General features: G+C 41.3%; 1 pseudogene; it reads right to left on the reverse strand.

Annotated features, from left to right (window-relative positions):
• Positions 1-10,919: 10,919 nt before the first annotated feature.
• LOC137760105 (large ribosomal subunit protein uL11-like) lies at positions 10,920-11,410 on the reverse strand (annotated as a pseudogene).
• Between the last annotated feature and the right edge of the window lie 719 nt (positions 11,411-12,129).

Below are 12,129 nucleotides of genomic sequence, written 5' to 3' on the forward strand. Positions count from 1 at the left end.
GGCCTAACATAATGCCATAATGTGATGCATCTGTGTGATGCTCTGCAGTATCTCCTGATATTCGAATCTCTTCAGGCTATATTATAACATAGGGTAAGAGACATAACCCTGGGGGAAAACTCTAAGTGTATATACTTGTCCATTCCATGTAAATGCAATTGTTTTGTCTTTTTTTTTTTTCTGATTGGCCAAATCAACGGTTGCATAGCACACACCTGAGGCCAATGTAATATGCTCTAGTAAATTTACCACCTCTGGTACAGCAGCTGCAATCAGGGCTGTAGTACCTGGTTGAGTTCATGGTAGTCCATAGTCACCCTCTAGGATTCATCTAGGCTCTGCAGGGGTAAGAATGGTGAATTAAACAGATATGATGGAAAACCAGCATCCCTGCGTCCTTTGTACGCTTAAGAATGAAACTAATCCCCACTCTCATCACTTTTCTGTGTTAACCCTCAGGAGAACGCCAGTCTCAATTATACACACAGGGAAATGACCCTTGAGTGGGTCCAAGAACCCAGTAGACCCACTGTAAGTCAAACCTAAGACAGGATGTCACTTATTACCTGGCCTCTATGTGCCTCCCCAACCCTAATGGGGAGGGGGAAGATAATACTTGAGTTCTCCATTATCAATGTGAACACAGACCCTGTGTCCAACAGACCTTGATATGCTGTATTCCCCCTTTCCCAGTGCAGTTACACAAGTAAATGGCCATAGGTCTCTTTGAGAAAAGACTGGTGGAATCATGTATTCTTGCTATAGTGTTGAGGGTCCTTCCTCCTAGGGACTCACTACCTCTTCAGTCATGGTCTGAAAATTGGCTCAGGTCTGGACACAGGCCAAGGGATTGCGACTTTTTCTTGTGGCTATTGCCTTCAGTCTTCCAGTCATCTCTCCTTAATTTCTTCAGCTGGTATTAGCTGGTGCAGCTGGTAGTACCCTTGACAATTGCCCATCTATTCTGCCTCTAGGGATGCTTTGCTCTATTAACCATCTCCATAACTCTCTGGGCCAGGTTCTCCTGACTGCCACTCCATTCTTACCAGTCATTATGATAATTGCTATCCCCTAGTTTCTGGAAGTTAAGCACTGCTGCTTGGCCTTTATTGTTTCAGGGTCCAGTGATCCCCATTGCTATCGGTGAACCAAGTTCTGTAACAATACCTTCAGGACTGGTGGCGCAGTGGTTAAGAATCTGCCTGCCATTGCAGGGGACACAGGTTTGAGCCCTGGTCTGGGAAGATCCCACATGCTGCAGAGCAACTAAGTCCGTGCGCCACAACTACTGAGCCTGTGCGCCTAGAGCCCGTGCTCCACAACAAGAGAAGCCACCGCAATGAGAAGCCCACGCACTGCAACGAAGAGTAGCCCCCGCTCGTGGCAACTAGAGAAAGCCCGCGCACAGCAATGAAGACCCAGTGCAGCCAAAAATAAATTAATTAAAAAACAAACCAAAACAATTTCTTCTTTCATCAGCCCTGGCATACAGAGGAGAGCTACCACTTAACTTTTTAAGAGATTCTGGTAGCCTCTCACCAGCAAATTTTTTATGGCCTTGGTAAATAGTGTGTCTTTGGGTTCTTTTCATAGAACATAATTATCTGGCAGGTCTAGTTATCCATAGTCTGTTCAGCATTCTCACTTATCTGAGCCTTTTGATCCCACCTCCATCAACATCCACAGCAGTCCTAACTTTAAGCTTCCTTTAGCATGCGTCATTGCATTTTCCCATGCTTCTAGGATCCATCCTCGTGGTGAGTTTGCACCATCTCCTGGTCTTTGCCAAGACATTGAATCTTGTAACTCAAGAGAGGGATCCCAAGTCAATAAACTCTTCCATTTCCAATTTTATGTTTCTTCCCCCTTCATCAAGTACCCTCAGAATCCAGTTCCATATCTATCCTCTCTGGCTCCTGGGTACATGCTGGCTAGACCTTGCTGCTCCTATGGGTCACAATTCCTTTCTTCCCTTATCAGGCTCAGCACTTCCATAGCTCGGTTATGCTGCAGCTAACCTAGTATAGGCCAAGTGGCTAGGAAGGGAGTAGGGGCAGATCATGACAGGGGTACTTGTTGCTTTGTGAGGGAGGGGCATCTGCACTGTCTCCCAGCAGAAAGGGAATGTTGGCTCTTGCTAGCGAGAAGTGGGTCACTTCTGCAGGCTCAGAAGATTCAAAGGAATTCGTGGAGTTAAAATCTTTAGGGACATCCACCTTGATATCTCCATGCCATGTGTCAGAATTTCAGGTTTTTCCAACCAGGACCCTGACTTTAGCATGAGATGTGCACATCCAGTTGGATTAGCAATAGCCATCCAATCCATCATCCATGTAGCACTATTCCCTCCACACATCTCAAGCATCTGGTACATTGTGCCCTCTATTCCACTGGATAGAACATTCCATTCTATCATTTCACCCTCCCAACTCACCCCTGGTTGTGCTCCACCTACCTCCAGTAATGGGGTCCTCCTTGTCAGATGGGTGGTCATCAGTTTCCAAAACCCCATCTTATCATCAGCTTTCTCATCCACTTCTGGTACCAACTGTCAAAGGTCAGGTTCCCAAGAAGGAGATGCTGAGATAGAGTTTGGGGTGTAAAATGCTTATTAGAGATCTGCACCCGTGAAAGGAAGGGAGAAAGAGCAGGACTGGCAGAGGGAAAGTCAACCTGTGCTTCAGACTCAGCAGAGTCTCAGCCAATCAGCAGCTCACTCTGGAGTGAGAAATCCCATCAGATTTGTCTAGCATCAAGTCTAAATGGTTGGACCTTTATACCCCTACTTTGCTCAGTCACCAGATTCAGGCTGCCCAGGAAGGGGGTGACCTCAGGCAAGGAGGCCCTCTGTAGGCTCTGAGAGAATTAACAGCTGGAGACTGTCTGCTGACCACTCTCGCTGCAGCTGAGAAGCAGGTCCTTCCTTGCAGGGCGATCTGGACAACATATCACCATGCATGCCACAATAATATACATACATAAAAGTGCATAAATCCCAAGTGAACTCACCCAGGTGACCATCACCCAGCTCAAGAAACAGAAATTACCAGCACAGAAGCCTCATTCATCCCTCCTTTCAGTCAATGTCTCTCCCCCAAGGTAGCCACTATCCTTCTATCACCATAGACTCATTTATCTGCCTTTTTTTTTTTTTAACTGTGGTCAAATACACGTAATGTAAAATTTACCATCTTAACCATTTTTAAGTGTATAGTTCAGTAGGGTTCAGTACATTCACACTCTTGTGCAACCAATCTCCAGAACTCTTCATCTTCCCAAACTAAAACAACCCATTAAACAACTCCCCATTCCTCCCCCGCCCCAGCCCCTGGCAACCACCATTCTACTTACTGCTTCAATGAGTTTAACTATTTTAGACCTCACGTAAGTGGAATCATATAGTATTTGTCTTTTTCTGATTGGCTTTTTTCACTTAGCATAATATCCTCAAAGTTCATCCATGTTGTAGCATGTGTCAGAATTTCCTTCCTTTTTAAGCCTGAGTGATTTCATTGTATGTGTACACCACATTTTGTTTATCCATTCATCTGTCGCTAGACACTTGGGTTGCTTCCACCTTTTGGCTATTGTGAATAACACTGCTATGAGTATGAGTGTACTCGTTTACCTGTGTTTGAGCCTTGTGTAAATGGAATGAGTTACAGCATGTGTATTCTTTGTGGCTGGTTTCTTTCTCTTGACATTATGTTTGTGAAGTTCATCTATTTTGTTGTGTATAGTAATAATTTCTTCTCTCTCATTGATATATAGTATTTTGTTGTGTGATCACAACTCAATTTTCTTATCCATTCTACCATTGATGGACACTTAGGTTGTTTCCAGGTCTTAGCTATTATGAAAAGCACTGCTATTCATGTTCTTGTTCATGTCTTCTACTGTATACATGTATGCCTGTCTGAGGACACATACCTAAGAGTTAAATTGCCGAGTCATAGACATATTTAGTTTTACTAGGTACTGCCAAATAATTTTCCAACTGGCTGTACCAGTTTACCCTTTTAGAAGCACTGAATGAGTGTTCCACTTGTTTCACATCCTCAGCAGCACTTGATATCATCAGTCATTTTAATTTTAGCCATTCTCATTGGCATAAAGTGGTATCTCATTGTGGTTTTAATTTGTATTTCCCTGATGACTAATGAGGCTAGAAACTTTTCATGTTTGTCAGTCAATTGCATATCCTCATTTGTGAAGTATTCATGTACTTTGCCCTTTTCTTAATCGAGTTGTCTAGTTTTTTTCTTATTGATTTTTTGTATTGTAGCATGTGTGTATATTTTTCAAAGGGTGTTTAATTCTCCACTGCAGATGGCATGGGTTTGCTCCAGAACCCCAAGGACCCTTCTTGGCTTGCCACAAATTACACAATTACAGCATCTTCTCCCATCTTCCCCCCACCCCCACCCCATGAATGTATAGGTATTGATATGTGTGTGTGTGTGTGTGTGTGTGTGTGTGTGTGTGTGTATGCACGTGCTCTTGGTGTCTGTTGTCAGATATATGTATTGCATATACATATATGCAATATATGGCTTGCCTTTTTGCTCACTTAATGGAGTCTTTGATGAACAATAATTCTTCATTTTAATAAGTTTGAATTATCAATTTTTTCCTTATGCTCTTTGTGTTCCTCTTACAATTTATTTTTTAAATAAATACATAAGAATAAACATGTCTTTATTGAAATAAAAATATACTTTTGTGACCCACCTAAGGTTAAATTGTATAACATCATTCCCTCTCACACAGCATGATGTTGCTAACCCACCACCCTGCCTTTGTATCAGCAGTTCTGGAATCAGCAGCGTGTCAGGGACCAATGCAAAAACTCCTTCTCCTCTTTCCCACCAGAGCCCTGATTTTGTCCAGGTGCCGCCTCCCTCCATGTAGCCCTGTGCTTCAAGGGAAGATGGCCCCACTCCAAGCTCCAGGAGGGGCATCATGACTGCTTAATCAAATCATGGCTCCGCATACCTTCTGCCATGGACATGGGACCCAATTCTGGCTAAGGAAATGTGAGAGGCTCCTGGGAAAGTAATTTTTGCTCCCTTCAGAGAAAACAGGAGAAGTTGGCCCATTTCATACCTTGGATGTTATGGAGCCTGAGGGCAAATCCCATACGCTGAGCATAGAGATTTGCCTCAAAGAACCTGGGCCTTTGATGACTTCAAGTGCCATTGCTCATACTATGCCTGAAGAACAACCTTCTGCCATCTACATTTCCTCATGACTGAAGCCATTTTGAATCAGGGTTCCAGTCCCTTTCAACTGAAAGTACCTAGCGACCTTGGGTGAATGACGGAATGTGGACATCCTTGCCGTATTGTGTGTGCAGGGCCAGCTTCATGGGTTAGTGGCTTGTGCTGTCACATGAAGCCCCATGCTCAGTAGGATCCCCTGCTTGGTTTAATGTTCTGCTGTTACTGTTTTGAAATTCTTAATAACTTATGAACAAGGGGCCCTGAGTTTTCTTTTCACAATGGGCCCCCCAAATTATGTAGCTGGTCCTGGTAATGTGACATTTCTCATCTCTTTGTTTTTCTTTTTTTTCTTTTGTTTTTTTTTTTTTAAATGTGCCTGATGAAGCAGTACCTTTTTTTTTTAAATTTTTATTTATTAATTTAATTTATTTATTTATGGCTGTGTTGGGTCTTCGTCTCCGCGCGAGGGCTGTCTCCAGTTGCGGCAAGCGGGGGCCACTCTTCATCGCGGTGCGTGGGCCTCTCACTATCGCGGCCTCTCTTGTTGAGGCCTCTCTTGTTGCGGAGCACAGGCTCCAGTCGCGCAGGCTCAGTAGTTGTGGCTCACGGGCCTAGTTGCTCCGCGGCATGTGGGATCCTCCCAGACCAGGGCTCGAACCCGTGTCCCCTGCACTGGCAGGCGGATTCTCAACCACTGCGCCACCAGGGAAGCCCCCGTCTTTGTTTTTCTTTATTTGCCCTCTCAATCTTTGAATCTTCTCAGCTTCATCTACAAGACTCTAGTCTAGATGCCTCATCTGCATAACCCACCAGCTTAACTAAAATGAGGAGGTTGGACCATTCATCAGCTGATCCCTAAGGAGACTACCAGCACTGCTAAGAATTCAGCTTCCCCCATCCCATTTTGGTAAGCAACGATTTTTCAGTATCCCAAAAGTGACTTTTACAAGGCAAAATCCAAGCCCCCTTGCCTGGCATTCCGTATCTTTTTCTTTTTTTTAAATTTAATTTTATGTATTGTTTTATTTATTTATTTGTATTTTTTTTGGCTGTGCCGTGTGGCTTGTGGGATCCTAGTTCCCCGACCAGGGATCGAACCCAGGTTCCCTGCAGTGGAAGCTCGGAGTCCTAATCCCTGGACCGCCAGGGAAGACTCATCGGTATCTTTTTCAAAATCAAAAGATTTTGTCTTTTTCTCGTGTCACTCTTTCAACCTCAACCTCTATTACTCTCCAGTAGGAATCACCCACTTCAGCCAAAATGAAAATAATAATAATAATGAAAACAATGTATTCACACATAAACAATGCAATAATGACAACAGACTGTATTTATACATATTACAACATTTGATCCTCACCATAAGTCTGTGAGATATAATTTTGAAATAATTACTCTGTACCTTTATTCTATTACAAATAAAATTTGATGATCAGCATTATATTTAGAAGTCACAAACTTAATAAGTGTAGTTAGTTACTGGTCACTTTTACAAACTTTTTATTTTTAAAGAATTTCAGACTTACAGAATGGATGCATGAAAAGTACAAAGACCTCCCATATACCTTTTATTCAGATTCTCAAAATGTTAACATTTTACCACATTTGCTTTATTGTTCTTTCTCTCTCTCTCTCACATATATAGGTATGTATGTTTATGTGTATATATATATATATATATATATATATATATATATATATATATATATATATATAATATGATATATAACTACTTCCTGAACCATTTGACCATTTGAGAGTAAATTGCAGATATGATGCCCTTTCACCCCTAAACACTTGAGTGTATGTTTCCTAAAACAAGGACATTCTCTTATATAACAATAGCACAATTATAAAATAAGAAAAATATCATTGTTACAATAATACCATCTAACCTACAGACTTTATTCAGATTTCATTAATTGTCTCAATAATGTCCTTTGTAGCAATGAGGGAAATAGTATTTTTCTGGTTCAGAATCCAATCCAGGATTACATATTGCATTTAGTTGACTAGTCTCTTTAGTTCCTTCAGTCTAGATTAATTCCTCAGTCTTTCTTTGCCTTTCATTACCTTGTCACTTGAAGAATACAGGCAAGATATTTTGTATAAAGTCCTTCAATTTAGGTTTATCTGTTTTTTCCTCATGATTAAATTCAGGTTATGCATTTTTGGCAGGAATATCATAAAAATGATGCTGTGTTTTTCTCAGTTCATTAAATCAGGAGGCACAAGATGTCTATTTGTCCCATTACTGGTGATGTTATTTAACTTTGATCCCTAACTTAAGGTGGTGTCTGTCAAGTTTTCCATTGTAAAGTTATTCTTTGTCCATTTGTAATTAATAAGTATCATGTGGGGAGATATTTTTATACTATACTTTATTCCTCATAAAACTAGTTTTAGTATCCCTTGATGCTAAAGTTAATAATTCCTTTCATTGAAAAAGTATAAATGACCCAATGGTTAAAAAAAATCCAAATAACATACATACTTAATATACAGTGAATATAGTAAATAGTACTGTGAAAAGTAAGTCTTCTGATTTCAGATCCAGATTCCCTCCTCTTGTTACCTTTTTGTGTATGTGTCCTGTGGCAGAGACAATGTCAACATGATACTGAAACCCATTTTGTTTTCTTCTTCCTGGGCATGAAGAATGACAATATTTCCTACCCTGCCTTGTAGTGAGGCAGGGCTCATGAGACTAGTTCTACTTCAAGAACTGTAAACAGAAGTGATATGTGCCCTCCTGAGCCAAAGCATTTAGTGCCAGCGTGTGACTCTCTAGCTCTCTCTCCCCATGCTGCAGCAATTGTGGAGGCCATGCTTTTAGGTGAGGGAGCCACAAGATGGAAACAGCCTGGATCCCTGAGTTACCACATGGAGAACAGCTGCCCTAAAAGAGTTGCCTGTCTCTCAATGGACATGTGTATGCACCAGAAATATAAGCATTTTCTGTGGTAAACAACTGAGATTTCAAGTTTAACATGTTGCTACAACGTAATTTAGTCTATCCCAATAAAATTGCTCTGGAAATGTTCCTCATGTATTAAAAAACATGTAATTATGTGTAATTTTATTGTATGTAAATAGGTACATTATGAAATGTTCTGTATCTTCCTTAACAACATCTTTGAGATATTTCTGCATCAGAATTTTTAGCTCATTCTTCTTAAGAGTTGGAAAGTGCTCTATTGTAGGAATGTACTTCAATATACATTTAGAAGATTAATTTCTTAAATAGGTACTACATATATATATAGTTTAAAATTAAAACAGTTCAAAAGAGTATATGTGAAAAATTCTCCTTCCCACAGCTTCCCTGTGCCAACAAATTTCCCTCCAAAGGTAACCAATATATTCTGTTCCATCTGTATACTTCCAGAGATATGTATAGATAAGATGTTTAAATGAACCTCACTTAGTCTCAGATTTGGCTGAGACCCCAAAACAATAAGGTCATATTCAAAGTTAGATGCAAATTCACCAACACAGGATTTGCAGAGGGAGAGTGTAGAAAATCAGTTTTCTACTCTTAGTTCACCACCTACCTCCAGCTTACAAAAGGCATTGGAGAGATTCAAAAAAAGATAGGAGAGTCCAGGTTTTTAGAGGAAGCTGTTGTACTTTGTACTGAGTCATTGCCACCATCCTCAACCTCATCCTGAGGTGTGTATGCCCTTTGCCTCACACTGATGTAAGGCATTTTGCTGGGAACACACAGCAATATGTAATATTGCTTCCAATCTGAGAGACAAGGTGGCTGATGTCTGAGTTACATCTGGGATATATAAAAGGTAAAGGACTGGCTCAGGCATCCTGTGGGGTAGAGATGAGGCTATGGTTTGGAATATAACAGAACTCCCAACAATAGGTCAAATGAGCATGTTTTCTCTAGTCCAAATGTGGTACATACATGCAAGAACTCTGGAGAAGCATTGTCTTGGATCCTGTTCAAGAAAGCTGCCAAAAGAAGTGAGTGGACTTCAGCAGAAGGAAGGTGGAGGCGTATCACCAGATGCCTGGAGACTCAAGAAAGAATTGTAAACAAACAACCACAAAAGCAATGTACTCATCTATGCAAAAGAAAGTACAGAGATGAGATCCCCAAAGATGGAATGATGGAGCTTTAAAGAACTCAGAGATACAACCTGCAAAAAAAAGAGTAAGCCTTAAACCTCTGCAAACCCCAGAGAATGCAGATGCCACTCATGACAGTACTACATTAAGTACAAACATTACAGTCTCCCTTGTGACTTCCTCCATATGTTCCAACCTTAACAGGCTTCATGGTTGTGTAAGTTATTTGCCGAAAATGGCACCTGACTGTAGGTGCTAATGGGGGCTGAAATCCAGCCTGCTTTCCACTCTCCAAACCATATGCCCTGGCACGGGGTTGTGTCTACTTGGAGCAAGAGTTGCCTTTTTCTACTTCACACAGAGGTGCAGTTCTCTCACCATGGGGTTGCATTCACCCAGAAGGGGGAACCTTTTTCTAATCTATCGAAAGACACCAGACGAACTAGCAGCCACCCAGCTTGGAAGGATTAGAGACAGTAGCAACAAGATGAGGAAAGTGGAAGCATTGAATGAAGAAAGAATGAAACTGATCACACACTCCTTTTCCATAGGAGGTGACTCACATCCTAGAGGCCCACGCTGGGAGAGAGGAAGAAGCCTCAGTCTTAAATCAATTTTAGAGTGATGACTATTAGATGGGGCTGGGCATTTCTGTTACTTAACTGATGTTGTTTGGGAGACTAGCATTTCAGGAGGACTTTTAATACATAAGAGTAATTAGCAAAGTTGATGGATTTGACCAAGGTGAAAGGGGCAAGGGAAAACCAGCCATAGAGAATAAATTAAAGGGCCAGTGGAAGACAAAAATTAAGATGCTTTCTGATTTACACCCTGTAATGGAGACCTCTAGCTCCCTACTTATATACATTCTGTCCTTTACAATTTGATATAACCTCTATACTAAATTCTCTCTAATGGGATGTAAGATGGATTAAGGGGTAATCGATGGGTGCCACTTCCAGGACTGGCCTAGTAAACACCTCCCCCCATACCCACACACAATGAAACTCTTTCTTTCCTCTCCTCCCAGCTGGATGCAAGTGGTGACAGAGCCATGAAAGATGACAGATAGAAGGAATCTTGGTCCATGAATGACAGGGAGGATGAGAGCTGCCCCACCAAGCTGAACGCCTGTTCAAGACTGCTAGGTGAGCAGAATCTAAACTTCTATTTTGTTAATTCATTGCATTTTAGGTTTGCTTGTATTAAAGGAATCACAATTCTTTCAAATCTAGAAAGAAAAACAAACACACAAAATTATTTATTTAAGAAATTATTTATTTCCAGGCAAGGGAGAACTGCAAGGTGACAGATAATCTCTGTGAACAAAGTAAAAGATAGGGTTTATATAGGGCTTGGGGGAAATGTGGGGTTTAGGTTAAATGTAAATGATTGGCTATGACTGGCTCAAAATGAAGTGGGGTTAGTCGTTGATTAGGTGGATTTCAAGAGCAGACCTATTGTAGCAGGGTTTGGTTGTCTGTGGGTGATTCCGCTCAAGACTGATATTGACTGGTCTTTCCTTTTCCCATTTAAATACCTGAGGACATGAGTAAGGTTCTTCAGGCAAGAGTAGAATTTTCTTTTTTTTGGTTGTCAAATAACCCTTTATTTTTCTTTGCAGTTCTTAACTAGTTGGGCATTCCACTGCACCACTGTTGATGTCATCTATGATGTCGTGAGGGTGGCGGCCATCAACATTGCAGCCCACAGACTGGGTGGCCCCCAGGATCTCTTTAATGGTTCCAGAGAGTTCTCTAGCTAAAGATCGATTCCGCATCTGTCAGGCAATGTTGACAATCTCATCAAAAGTGATGTTTCCACTGTGCTTAATGTTTTTCTGCTTCCTTCTGTCTCTTGGCGGTTCCTTGGGGCCTTGATGATCAGTCCTCAACCTGGGCTTGTCTATTCTGAACGGTCAGTTTCACAGTAATCCTCAGACCCTTCCAATCACCAGTTGCCTTGGCGATGTCATCACCAACCTTTTTTGGAGACAGACCCAGGGGGCCAATCTTGGGGGCCAGGGCAGACGTGGCACCAACTTCCCCACTGGTGCACCTCAGGTACACGACTTTGATCTTGTTGGGGTCGAACTTAGGCAACATGGTGGAGGCGGCTGGTGTTGGATGAACCCAGATTCGGGACGACTGAAGAAAGTTGCACCTTGGCCTCCTCTGAGCCAAAAGCTGGAAGTCTTTTTTTTTTTAATTTTTCTTGGAGTATAGTTGATTTACAATGTTGTGTTAGTTTCAGGTGTACAGCAAAGTGATTCAGTTATACATATACATGTATCCACTCTTTTTTAGATTCTTTTCCCATATAGGCCATTATAGAGTATTCAGTAGGGTTCCCTTGTGCTATATAGTAGGTCCTTGTTAGTTATCTATTTTATATATAGCAGTGTGTATATGTCAATCCCAATCTCCCAATTTATCTCTCCCCCCACCCTTACCCTGGGTAACCATAAGTTTCTTTTCGACATATGTAACTCTATTTCTGTTTTGTAGGTAAGTTCATTTGTACCCTTTTTTAGATTCTACATATAAGTGATATCATATGATATCTGTCTTTCTCTGTCTGACTTACTTCACTCAGTGTGACAATCTCTAGGTCTATGCATGTTGCTGCAAATGGCATTATTTCGTTCTTTTTTTTATGGCTGAGTAATATTCCATTGTATAGATGTACCACATCTTCTTTATCCATTCCTCTGTTGATGGACATTTAGGTTGCTTCCATGTCCTCACTATTGTAAATAGTGCTGCATTGAACATTGGGGTGCACGTATCTTTTTGAATTATGGTTTTGTCTGGTTATATGCCCA

The sequence above is a fragment of the Eschrichtius robustus genome, chromosome 1 (assembly GCF_028021215.1).
Source record: "Eschrichtius robustus isolate mEscRob2 chromosome 1, mEscRob2.pri, whole genome shotgun sequence".
Lineage (NCBI taxonomy): Eukaryota > Metazoa > Chordata > Mammalia > Artiodactyla > Eschrichtiidae > Eschrichtius > Eschrichtius robustus.